The following is an 11,511-nucleotide window of genomic DNA, read 5'->3' as shown; positions in this document are numbered from 1 at the left end:
GCCGTCGTCGTCTCGGCCCGCCTCCGCCCAAACCGAGCATCCCATCATGCTCCTAGTGCAACGAGGGTGCCGTGGAACCCCTTGGGTGGCCTCCTCATGCCCCGCAGCCCGTTTTCGCCTGGAGCCGAACTCCGGCCGCCGCCTCGAGCTTGATTCCGGTGAGCTCCGGCCGTCCCTGCCTCTCCCAATTGCCCCAGAAGACGCGGACGAGCTCTGGCTCCTCGCTCGTGGCCTCCGCCACCCAAATGGTCACCAGAGGACCAAATCCGAGGCCTCCGCCGCGTCCTGCCTCGCCGACGGCTAAACGCCGGTGGACTGAACGTGTTTGACCCCTTTGACCTCGCGGGCCCGTCAGGTGGGCCCCATGGGTCAGGTGATTAGCTTAAGGCTAATCACCATTTAACTAAACCTGACACTGACAGTGGGCCCCAGCGCCACTAATCCTATAATTAGGATAAACTAACCCCCTGTTAACTAACCGGTCACTGATGTGTGGACCCCACACGTCAGGTTTGACCTGGTCAGCTTCGTTGACCTGCTGACGCAGGCATGACGCAATGCTGACGCAATATTTCATTTTCTGGTTTAAAATTAATCAGGAAATTCCAGAAAATATTCAAAACTTCAAAAATTCATAGAAATTCAACCGTAGCTCAGATTGAAATAATTTATATATGAAAAATGATCAGAAAAATTCAATCTATCCATCTGTACCATTTTCATGCATGACAAACCAACCTATACATGATGTATATATGAAAACACACCTATGGCATATTTAAGGGCTTATTTTGGAGTTGCATTTGAACCCTTGGTTCAAATGGACCTCAACTAAATAAATGCTAGATGCATTAACTCAAACAACATCACATATTCATGCCATGATCATGCATCATATTGTTGCATATACTTGTGTTTGATTTTCGACACCGTTCCTTCTCGATAGGTCCTGCTCCAGAAAGTGTTCGGGAGCACCTATCAGTGGAGCAGTGCCCCCCTATTGATCTACCAGGCAAGCAACCCCCCTTGTTCATTCCGATACAATCCTACTCTCTCACTCCTTCTCTCATTTATTGCATTAGGGCAACAATGATTCAACTGCTACTTTATGCTGCGGTAGTTGAACCCATTCCTCTGCATGACCTGTCATTGCCACAGTAAATAATTAAAACCCACTAGCATGTGTAGGAGTTGATTGAGCTATGTTTTGTTCCTACCATGCTTTGCCTGTTATTGCTTAGAGTATGTCAGGTCTGATTCATCGGGAATGAATTGGAGTGTTATGATATGTTCTGGTGCTGAGAGTTAAGCGTGTGAACACAATTTGGTAAAGGTAGCGGTGAGAGGCCATGTAGGAGTACATGGTGGGTTGTCTCATTGGGACCATCCTTAAGAACTGAGTTCTGTGTAAGTTGTCCAATGACTAGCTACTACCACACATTGGGCTCCGGGCGCTCCAAGCTCTCTCGACTTATTAACCGCCTTGAGTTCTGTCCAGGAGTTGCAAATAGTTTCTGGTGTTTGTAGGTAGTGCTATTTTTCTACCGAGTGGCACCCGGCAGGGTGGGCTCGGGACAGACTAGGCACAGGTGGCACGATGTACCAAGTGGCACCCGGATGGTGGGCTTGGGAACCCTGGTCACATCATTTGGGGCCGTGAGCGACACCTCGGCCGGATCTCCTTGCGGGTGGAACCCAAATAGGCGATAAACCTGGACTAGAGTCTTGCGTGGTTAGTCAGGTCGTGGCCGACACCCTCTCCAGGCTTCCGCTTGAAGGTTGCCGAGATACATGACGTGTACATGGTGATAAGTGGTGAGAGCGTGTGTGAAGAAGTACACCCTTGCACGGTTATGATGATCTATTCGAATAGCCGTGTCCTCGATTATGGACTTCTTGGATGCTTACATGGTACATAGACAACTTAAAGTGGATACTCTAAAATGCTCAAGACAAGTGTGAGTGCTATGGATGGCCTTCTCGTAGGAGAGACGGGGATGAATCCATAGTAGTGTATTGATGTGGTGATTAGTGGACTCGTGTGCGCTGCCTCATCTCAAAGAAGTTTCTCATTGTCGTAGAACAGGATAGCCACTGAGTTAAAGCTGGCTTGCTACAACTAAACCCCACATTACCTTCTTGATACAAATGCATGTATGATAGTATCTGACATAAGTCTTGCTGAGTACCTTTGTATCGTTATCAAGCGGCATCAACTTGCACAAGGCGAGGCCTCCATCATCCGCGCCCATGCGAACAGGCTTATAGCGAAGAAGATAAGGGAGATAAAACCGCTCCTGGACCCTTGGGTTCCTTGTAATGATGTTATTAGTTGAGTCGAGAATGGTCTTGAACAAACCTGCCATGCTAGCCGAGGTGATGATGTCACACCGATCAGTGAGTTCCCCCACCATGTCATCTTTCAGATCGGGGCAAGAATAACAGGGTCGTTTCCGGCTTGTTCCCTCCATGGAGAATACGATCGAACAATGGCAGAAGGAAGGGTGAAGGCAAATGGAGGAGGGAGGAAGAGCGTGCGATAGCAGATCCAAATCGAGATGGAAAGGCGAAGAGTCGGTGGACGGTTGCCAGTTTGCCACGGTACACGAAGAGGCGCCCCGGCCTACACGTCCTTTTGGAAATTGTACAAAAGGACTCGTCGTCGTCTCACTGGCATGTTGGAACGGGACCACATGTCAACGAAACATGGTGTGTAATTTCTCGTGCAAAATGCGATCTGGCCGCATTCGCCCGAGGTGCCGCATTTGTTATCGAGCTTTATTTTTTAATGGCATGTCGTTCAGTTTTGAGGCACGACTAATTGGTAGTGTTTGCAGAGAAAATATAAACTACTCTACCACTACTCCACCTCTAGTACTAGTAGTATAAAAAAGATATATAGGCTGGAGCTTCAGAGCTTTCTTGCTAAGGGCTGCCCACTTGCTTCTCACACTATCACCCTCTCTCCAGATCTAAAAAGACGGCCTCTCTCTCCCTCCTCACCGGTGGTCACAGATCCACGGGCGAAGAAAAGGACGTGCAGCGTTGACGCACTCGTCGTCGGTGAGCGAGGTCACGCACTAACGACAAGGCCGTCCTCTCAGACCTAGCGCCCGCGCGGGATGGCCTCCGTCCCCAAGCTCGCTGCCATAGTGCGTGCGGAGGACGACGACCACGAGCGAAGCCACTTCCCGCCGACCCTTAGGTATGCTACCTCTTTTCAAACCATACCCTTGTTCTATTTCCCCATCTGCCACATCGCTGCAGATGGATCTTTTTCCACTCCACCATCTTCCCAATTTCCTATCCTCTGCTCTGCTGGTCACGCAGACGAAACCTTATTTGCACTATTAAAGGAAACCCTACTTCATGCAGACTATTCCATGTCTGGGTTGAATAAGGAAAGGAAGGGAGACTGTACTGTCTAAGAGAGTAGGCATCGAACATGCATCTAGGTTGAAAAGGGGAAAATCAGTAGCTAAGGAACGAGTCTCGTGTCTCTTGGTTGAAGAAGGGTAGAAAGGCATGACAACGCAATAAAGAATGACCAGGTCGATCGTGTTGTTGTCCTCACATAGGAAAAAGGTGGCTAAAGAGAACAAAAATGGGACGTAATCCACATATGCTGCCTGGATATTTGTTGCTCTAGGCAACCATACCTCCCTCACCACTCTATGCGTCTGTGGAGGTACATCGTACTGGTGCGCCCACTCTCTGAATGGGTCTCCCATGCCTTTATTGCCACTTTTTTGCTGTTAGTATAACGCCAGTGGTAAAGTCAACCAATGCTACTGCTAAAGTGATGCCACATTTAACTAATGCCACACCCAGTCTAATGCCACCGATAAATTTAAGCAATGTCATTTAATGTCTTTGGATTATTTCAGGGTTAGCTGTTGATTGTGGATGTATTAAAGATTTTTCAGCTAAGGCATTCTAATGTTGTTGCATAGCCAGTATACCAACGATGAAACTTGTTACTACCTTCAGATTTTTGCACTGTTAATGCTTATAGATTACAAACTTCACTTTCATGAGATAAGTCAATTTTTTGTATAGTGTCAGCTAAATGCCAAGGCGCTGATGTCATTTTATTTTGGTTAAACTGCACAAAAATTTATGAAGACAAGAGGAAAGGTCAAGAGTGCGCCCCTCCTCCTTTGGCTATTGTATTGATTCGTTTGATCAAGTTTTTATGTTTGATCGATTATCAAGATTGGGATAGCAATTTTTCATGTCCACTCGAGTTCGAAATGATATTTACCTTGAAGGTACATGGTTTGCAATTTTTTAATACTGCCATTAGTTAATAATGCTAGTTACCTTCAGACTTTTGTATTTGGTTTAATGCTCTTGCACAGCTAGTATACCAATGTTGAAACTTGTTACCTTTACATTTTGTATAGTTAATTCTTATAGAAATATTCCAGTGGTAGAGCTTATGGAAATCTGTTCAGTAAAACCATTGTATTGTACCCTGTAATAAAATAACTACTCTACTATTGCACTAGCCACTGGATTAGTGTATATTTGTACTATTCGAATGGTGTTGCATTAGCTATGTACATATATAAAGTGTGGCAAGCTTTCCCAGATATGTGCTCAAGAAATCTACTACCTGTTTTTCTAAATACTGGACGTTTGGGTACTTTAAATTGAACTACGAAAACGTCTTATATTAAGGAGCAGAGGGTGTAGAGTTCACTCAAATTATCCCAGTAAAGCTAGTCACACCTTTGTTAAAATTAATGTTAATTATGTTATCAGAGGAGGTCTGTATGTTTGTCTCTAATGCCTGTCGATTACATACCTGACATCATGATGTAATGTTAAGTCATTTCCTTTTGTACAGTGTCACTGAATTGTCAAGGCGGTGATGGCATTTTATTTTAGTTGAATTGCAGAAAATATGCTTAAAAGAAGAGGAAAGGTCGGGAATCAATCATTCTTTCAGAAATAACTATATATGCCTTTCTGACATCAGCCGATGTTGCCTTATTTATTCCTTCAAAGAGGTGGTTAGAAATAGTCTTGCTACCTTTTCCCATTAAGAAATTGGAATGCTTATATTTGTGAGTCTATGCTTCAACTAGTGCCACTTTTATAGTAATCACACTTTCAATATATATATATATATATATATATATATATATGCAAACAAGGATGCTCGATTTTAGTGGAACTGCACAAAACGTCCCATTGGTTCAACATTAGGAGCATGTTTCTTCCAAACCTTTATATCCAATTGGTGGCACTATGAGCTGTTCATTATGAAGGTACATGGTTTGCTACTATCTTGCTAATCTTTTTGTACTGTCATTAGATAGTAATACTAGTGGTTTGCATGTGAATTTATTGGCAGGGTGGACCTACATTGGAGGTGTAGGACAGGACTCAATGATTGGATGCTCAATTTCGGTTGTATCGATTTCACCTCTTCCATCACTGCGAACATGGATATCCTTGGTCTAATGAAGAATGGGCGCTATATTTCTGCTCTGAACCAGCAAATCAATTCAGTATGAAATTGTCCAGGGCAAAACATGACTATATCAAATTGTCCAGTGCAAAACATGACAGATGCTAAGCGGAAGAGACATGTTTAAACCGAAAATATAAGGTGGGGTATATGTTTACTAACTGCTTGATATTTATGCAGACAGAGATGTCTGGCCGTTGCTATTTGGCAAACACACAAAGTGACCGCAATTTTGGTTGAACTACACAAGAGAATAGTATAGTCACTACATGCAGTGCCATTTGAAAATAGACACAAAAAGATTGGATAGTCACTTCATGGACTACAAAAAAGTAGCAATGTACTATTTATTGGCCAACACTGGGTGCTTCATTGCTTTGGTGTTATTATACAATGGGCATCATTTTTCCTAAGTTAAAGCTTGTATTCCGAAAATAGTCTCGTCGTGTGATCGAGAGAAGATGAAATCATATTGCAGTGGATGTTCCTCCATCATGTGTGGTTCATTCTTATGGTTCCAGCTGTTGGTGAAACCACTTACATTTGCAAGAGGAATTATAGACTTCACAAACAAATTTGTCTTTCAGTCTGTACTGAATGTTGGCCAAGAGAAGCATCCATGTTAGTAGGAAGAACAGATGTTTTTTCTAGATCTTTGCTTTTGGAGCTACATATTTATATATGATCTGTGAATCATTGAGATGCATTAACATGTTGATCTTATGTATGGGAATCGTACTAGTTGGTTTTGAATTTGGGGTACTAATGTGAACATATTACAATGCCAGGCCTGTGAGTCTCGTGTGAACATTTTGAACAGATCGGCTCTTATTGTTGTGCACAGCATGATCCTTATTTCTGTGTTCTCAGTGTTTAGAAGTTACTAATAGTTCCTTATTTCTGTTCGCTCAGTGTTTACAAGTTACTGGTCGATCACTAGCTAGCCTACTAATGTGTTCCTAGCAGTTTTAGTTCCGACGCAAGATCTGAAGTGGTAGTTTTTTGAATAAAAATGCCTACCTCTGAAGAAACTGGCAACTTGGTCTGAAGAAAATGCCATGGGAATCTGAATAAACTGCCAGCAAAAACGTTCGCAAATGCCTTATCCCCCAGCAAACGTTCATCAACTAATGAGATCGTACACGTACACCATCCGACCTACTCGATCCTACACGTACACTATCCGACCTACTCGATCCTACACGGATAAATAGCGGATCACACACGTACTACCTCCTTTTCGGTTTGCATGGCTCAATTCAAAAAACGACCTACTCAATCCTACACAAATAAATAGCGGATCATGCACGTACTACCTCCTTTCCGGCTTGCAGGGCTTAATTCAAAAATCTAACCAACCAAGGTAGATGATGAGTGGTGGAATCATTTTTGACAAGGAGGGAGTACCTCATCTCGATGATTCAAGTGCACTTGTTTGACCGTCATGCCGGCGTGCAACCCAGCACAAACGGGACACACCACTGACGGGACAGGACGACATAGTCATAATTTCAATTTTTCTACTTTTCCACGGCAAGCTGGCGCGCTAAGCCATGCCTGCTTATGCATTGAATTCCGATGACCACGATGGCCATTGCGTTTCCCGCGACGCGCTAGTTCGCCTACCTTCCGCCTATAATTATTGTTTCCCGGGCTTCTCCGGTGGCACCATCACTCAACTCGCCCTATCCTCATAAGCCCCCACTAGCCCGACGTCGCTCGCCACTTATCCTCGCTCTCGCCACGTCTGCCATGCCCCCGCTCGTCTGTGATAGGCGACACCGAAGGCGGTCACCGCCGGAACTAGTGTTCGGTTTTTCACCGGAAGGCGGACGGAGGGAGGAGGCATTCTATCGGTCTTTAGATGGCAATGCAGACTATGAGGAGTTGTTGGAGCGCGACCGCCTGGCGGAGGAGCAGTGTATTGCCGATTTGCGCCGCCAGCGGGACATGGAGCAGTAGCGCACCGATGCTCTGAGTCATGAGTAGAGCGCCCGCAACTGGGCCAACTACGTGGAGGTCGGTGCCCGGCAAATAGCCCTGGAGGCTGTCGGGCATGCACGCGTTCGCGATGCTGATTTTTACTACCAGCTCGTCAAGTGGGCTTCCCGCTTAGAAGCCGAAGTTTCGGTGGACCACGCCGGCATGGAAAGGGCCAACGCGCTCGAGCAACACGCCCTATCGCACCTCTAGCAAGTCCGAGGCGAGGCGGAGGATGCCGGTGCCGGCATTTAGCGTGTACCGCAGATGGCGGCCGGCATCGTCTAGTTAGCTAAGAGTAAGTTAGTACTTGTACGCTACTAGAGTATTAGTGGGAGTAGATAGTTAACTTGGCTATGATGGTTGTCAACGTGGAAGTTCAGTACTCTATATGTGGATCAGACCTGTTACTTTGCTCTGAATGTTGAACTTTCCATTTGAACGTATGGAATCGGATGTTATTTTTTTAAATGGGTTGTATTTGTCCTCCATGGGTTTAGAGGCTGACTTGTGGGCCTACCAAGTTGACGCGTACACAATTAGGAGATTATTGTACGTGGAGAGGATGACAGCATGGACCCGCCAAGGTCATGACAGTACGCAAGCAAGTGCCTCCTTATTTCAAGCCAATACAAAAAAATGGCTCCTCCTAATGGATTTCTGACATCTGGGTCTCATGCCATTGTCAACGTAGTCAATAAACGAGAGAATTGCACAACGAGCGGCTGACACCATGGACCTAGCAGGTCGCCCAGTTATTTATGTTTTGGGTTAATTTGTTAAATACCACTCCAAATCTGGTGTTTCTGAGAAATGCCACTGCAATTTCCAAACTTTGAAAAATGCCATTTCATGTCATTTCCAGGGCATTTTTCGAAGTTTGGAGTGGCGTTTTTCAAAGTTTGCAAATTGCAGTGACGTTTTCCAAAGTTTGCAAAAAAATTGCAGTGGCAGTTTTCAAAGTTTGGAAATTGCAGTGGCATTTTTGTGAATCACCATAATTGGAGTGACATTTATCTAATTTGTTTTTGAGACGGAAGCAGGGTGTCAACTGGGCTGTGCGGGCACTCTGGCATGTCTAGACAGCCTTCTCTTTTATGTTTACCATAGACCAGCCAAGTAGTTTTTTTTCTTTCTGAAAATGGCTACCCTAGTTTTTTTGTGATTTGCCAAGTCACTTTGTCAGGCATGTTGGGCTGCAAATCTTTCAAGACGAGGAGAGCTTCATTCGGCTGGGCGAGAAAATGGCCTATTAGTAATGAGAAATGGGATGTATATTTTTAAAACACATCAAACCGGCAATTAGTTTCAAATTTCTTTTTTTCATTTCGAGATATTAAATTGCATTAATTTTTATGCATGGACAATTTGTTGGATTTTATATTGATATACATTTATTTTACAAATCAGTTTGAATGTGACTCGAAATTTCAGGATTAAAAACAGTTCGGACCGCACCGAAATATGCAAAATTTCGTATAATTTTTTAACCATGGCCACAATATGGGCTGTAATGCTAACAAAAAGAATATGGTCTCCAAAAAAATCTTAAGAATTAGCAAATGGGCTATAAATTATTAGAAATAATGGCAGATGGGTTGTATGTTGTTTTCCACATATTTGAAGCTTTCCTAAAACAAAGGTTGACGCACAAGTAGTGACTGTTGGATATCCATCCAATGGTCGTCGTGCTTCTTCAATCTCTGTTCTTCCTGCTCCAGCCGCTCAAACAAGCATCAGCGGGACTGCCTGCTCCCTCTCCCCGCGGCCGGCTGTGCTGCCGCGCAGGCCTCATCACCCCATCGTACTCGCATCATTGGCCTAGCCATCCCTCTACTCACCCACACCTGCTATTATTCTCCGGCTACGGCAGACGAACCAGTAAGCCCTCGTACAGTCGTACTCCCCTCCGCGTGGGAAATAACTGCCGAGTCTTCCCTGGCTCCGTGCCGTTCCCTTCCTAGGCCTCGCCGTCGTCCACCGCCCTGGTGCTCTCGGCGCGGCCTGGTCAACGTGGTCGACGACCGACATGCATCTGAAGTGGACTGTACGTGGAGAAGCTGATAGCTGGGTCCACGGCCGCACGCAAGGAAATGCCTCCTTATTACGCGGAAAATAATGATTCCTCCACCTCACATCTGGGACCCATCGAAAGGGCCTCTGTATTTCGCGAAAAAAACGTACCGTCGCTGACAGCTCGGACCCATCAACTATATCTTCGCACGCAAGGAAGTGCCTCCTTATTACGCACAAAAAAATGAATACTCCCCCTGCTAGCTGGGACCCAGTATAGTGGGAGGCTGACTTGTGGGCCTACTAAGTTGACGGGGACGGAGGGCTTTGTCAACTTAGTCAATATGCACGATTCTAGCTCCAATGACTGTACGATGTCCATCCAACAGCCGTAGTGCTTCTTCAACCTCTGGTCTTCTTGCTCCAGCCGCCCAAACCAGCGTCGGTCGTGCCTCGTGCTCCTGCCTCCCTTGGACGGCTGTGATGCCGCGAAGGCCTCACCGCCCCCTACTACTCCCACCACTGGTCAGGCCATCCTTCTACTCACCCACACCCCCTGTTATTCTGCGGTGACGGTAGCCTCACACCGCAGCGAACCAGTGAACCCTCATACTCCTCTACGCGTGGGCATCCACTGCCGTGTCTTCCCCGGCTCCGCGTCGTCCCCTTCCTAGGCCTCGCCGTCGTCCACTGCCCTGGTGCTCTCGGTGCGGTGTGGTCAACGTGGTCAAGGAACGGCTTTTATCGGACGTGGACTGTACGTTGAGAGGCTGACAGCTGGGTCCACGGCCACAGCAAGGAAGTGCCTCCTTATTACGCGGAAAATAATGGTTCCTCCACCTGACAGCAGGGACCCACTGGACGGGCAATCGTATTTCGCAAAAAAACGTTTCCCCCTGACTGCTGGGACCTACCAGGTACATCTTCGCACGCAAGAAAGTGCGTCCGGACAAAAAAATGATTCGCCCCCTGACTGCTAGGACCCACCAGCTACATCTTCGCACGCAAGGAAGTGCCTGACAGTCAAGACCCACCTGGTCGAAGCGTATGTAGCATTGTCATTCTGGTCGCGAACGTGTATGTACATACTGGTCGATGTAGAGGCGCACACGTGTCGTAGTAGAGGCGCGCACGTAGCATGTACACGTACGTACAATAGCCAGTGTGCAAGAAAGAAAATACGGCAACGTACGTACATACGGGCGTGGCCTCGAACGCCTACTCGCGCATACGTACGGCCAGGGCTCGTGTACATGGATGGGTCAGAACAGAGAAACTGCATCATCGTCATGTTCATGGGGAGCCAACCAGCTGGGTCAGAATGGAATGCATCGTCGTGTTCATCGGGAGGGCTTGGACGGAATAGCCGATAGAACGAGGCCTGGCGTACCGCAGAACAGAGGAAACGGCCTTGTGTTCGACCGACCACGGTCGAAACGGGATCCTGTTCATCGGGAGGGGTCTGGCGTACCACAAAACGGAGGAAACGGACCTCCTACGGTCGAAACGGAGGTCCTGTTCATCGGGAGGGGTGTGGCGTACCGCAAAATGGAGGAAATGGACTTGTGTTGGAGCGCTACGGTCGAAACAGGGGTCCTATTCATCGGGAGGGGTGTGGCCTACCGCAAAACGGGACTCCACGGGATATTGTTCATCTCCACCCTCGACCCCCTCCAGCCTCCACGGGCTAATGTTCATCCACCATCGACCTCCTCCAGCCTCCACCTGCGACGGTTCATCCACGGGCTCCTGTTCATCCAGTCTCCTCCGCGCGCTACTCCACCGGCTACTGTTCAACCAACCTTCTCCACGGGCTCCTGTTCAACCACCCCTCGACAGGCTACTATTCATCCAGCCCTCCACCGTTTACTGTTCATCCAGCCCTCCACAGGGTGGTCCTATTCATCCAGCCCTCCACGAGGTCCTGTTCATCCAGCCCCAACCGGCTCGATCGATCAAGATCCTATTCATCCATCCCCAACCGGCTCGATCGATCAGGGTCCTGTTCATCCAGAGGCAACACCACGGGGTCCTGTTCA

Source organism: Triticum dicoccoides, chromosome 2A, assembly GCF_002162155.2.
Source record: "Triticum dicoccoides isolate Atlit2015 ecotype Zavitan chromosome 2A, WEW_v2.0, whole genome shotgun sequence".
NCBI lineage: Eukaryota > Viridiplantae > Streptophyta > Magnoliopsida > Poales > Poaceae > Triticum > Triticum dicoccoides.
Note: the sequence above shows the minus strand (reverse complement) of the source record.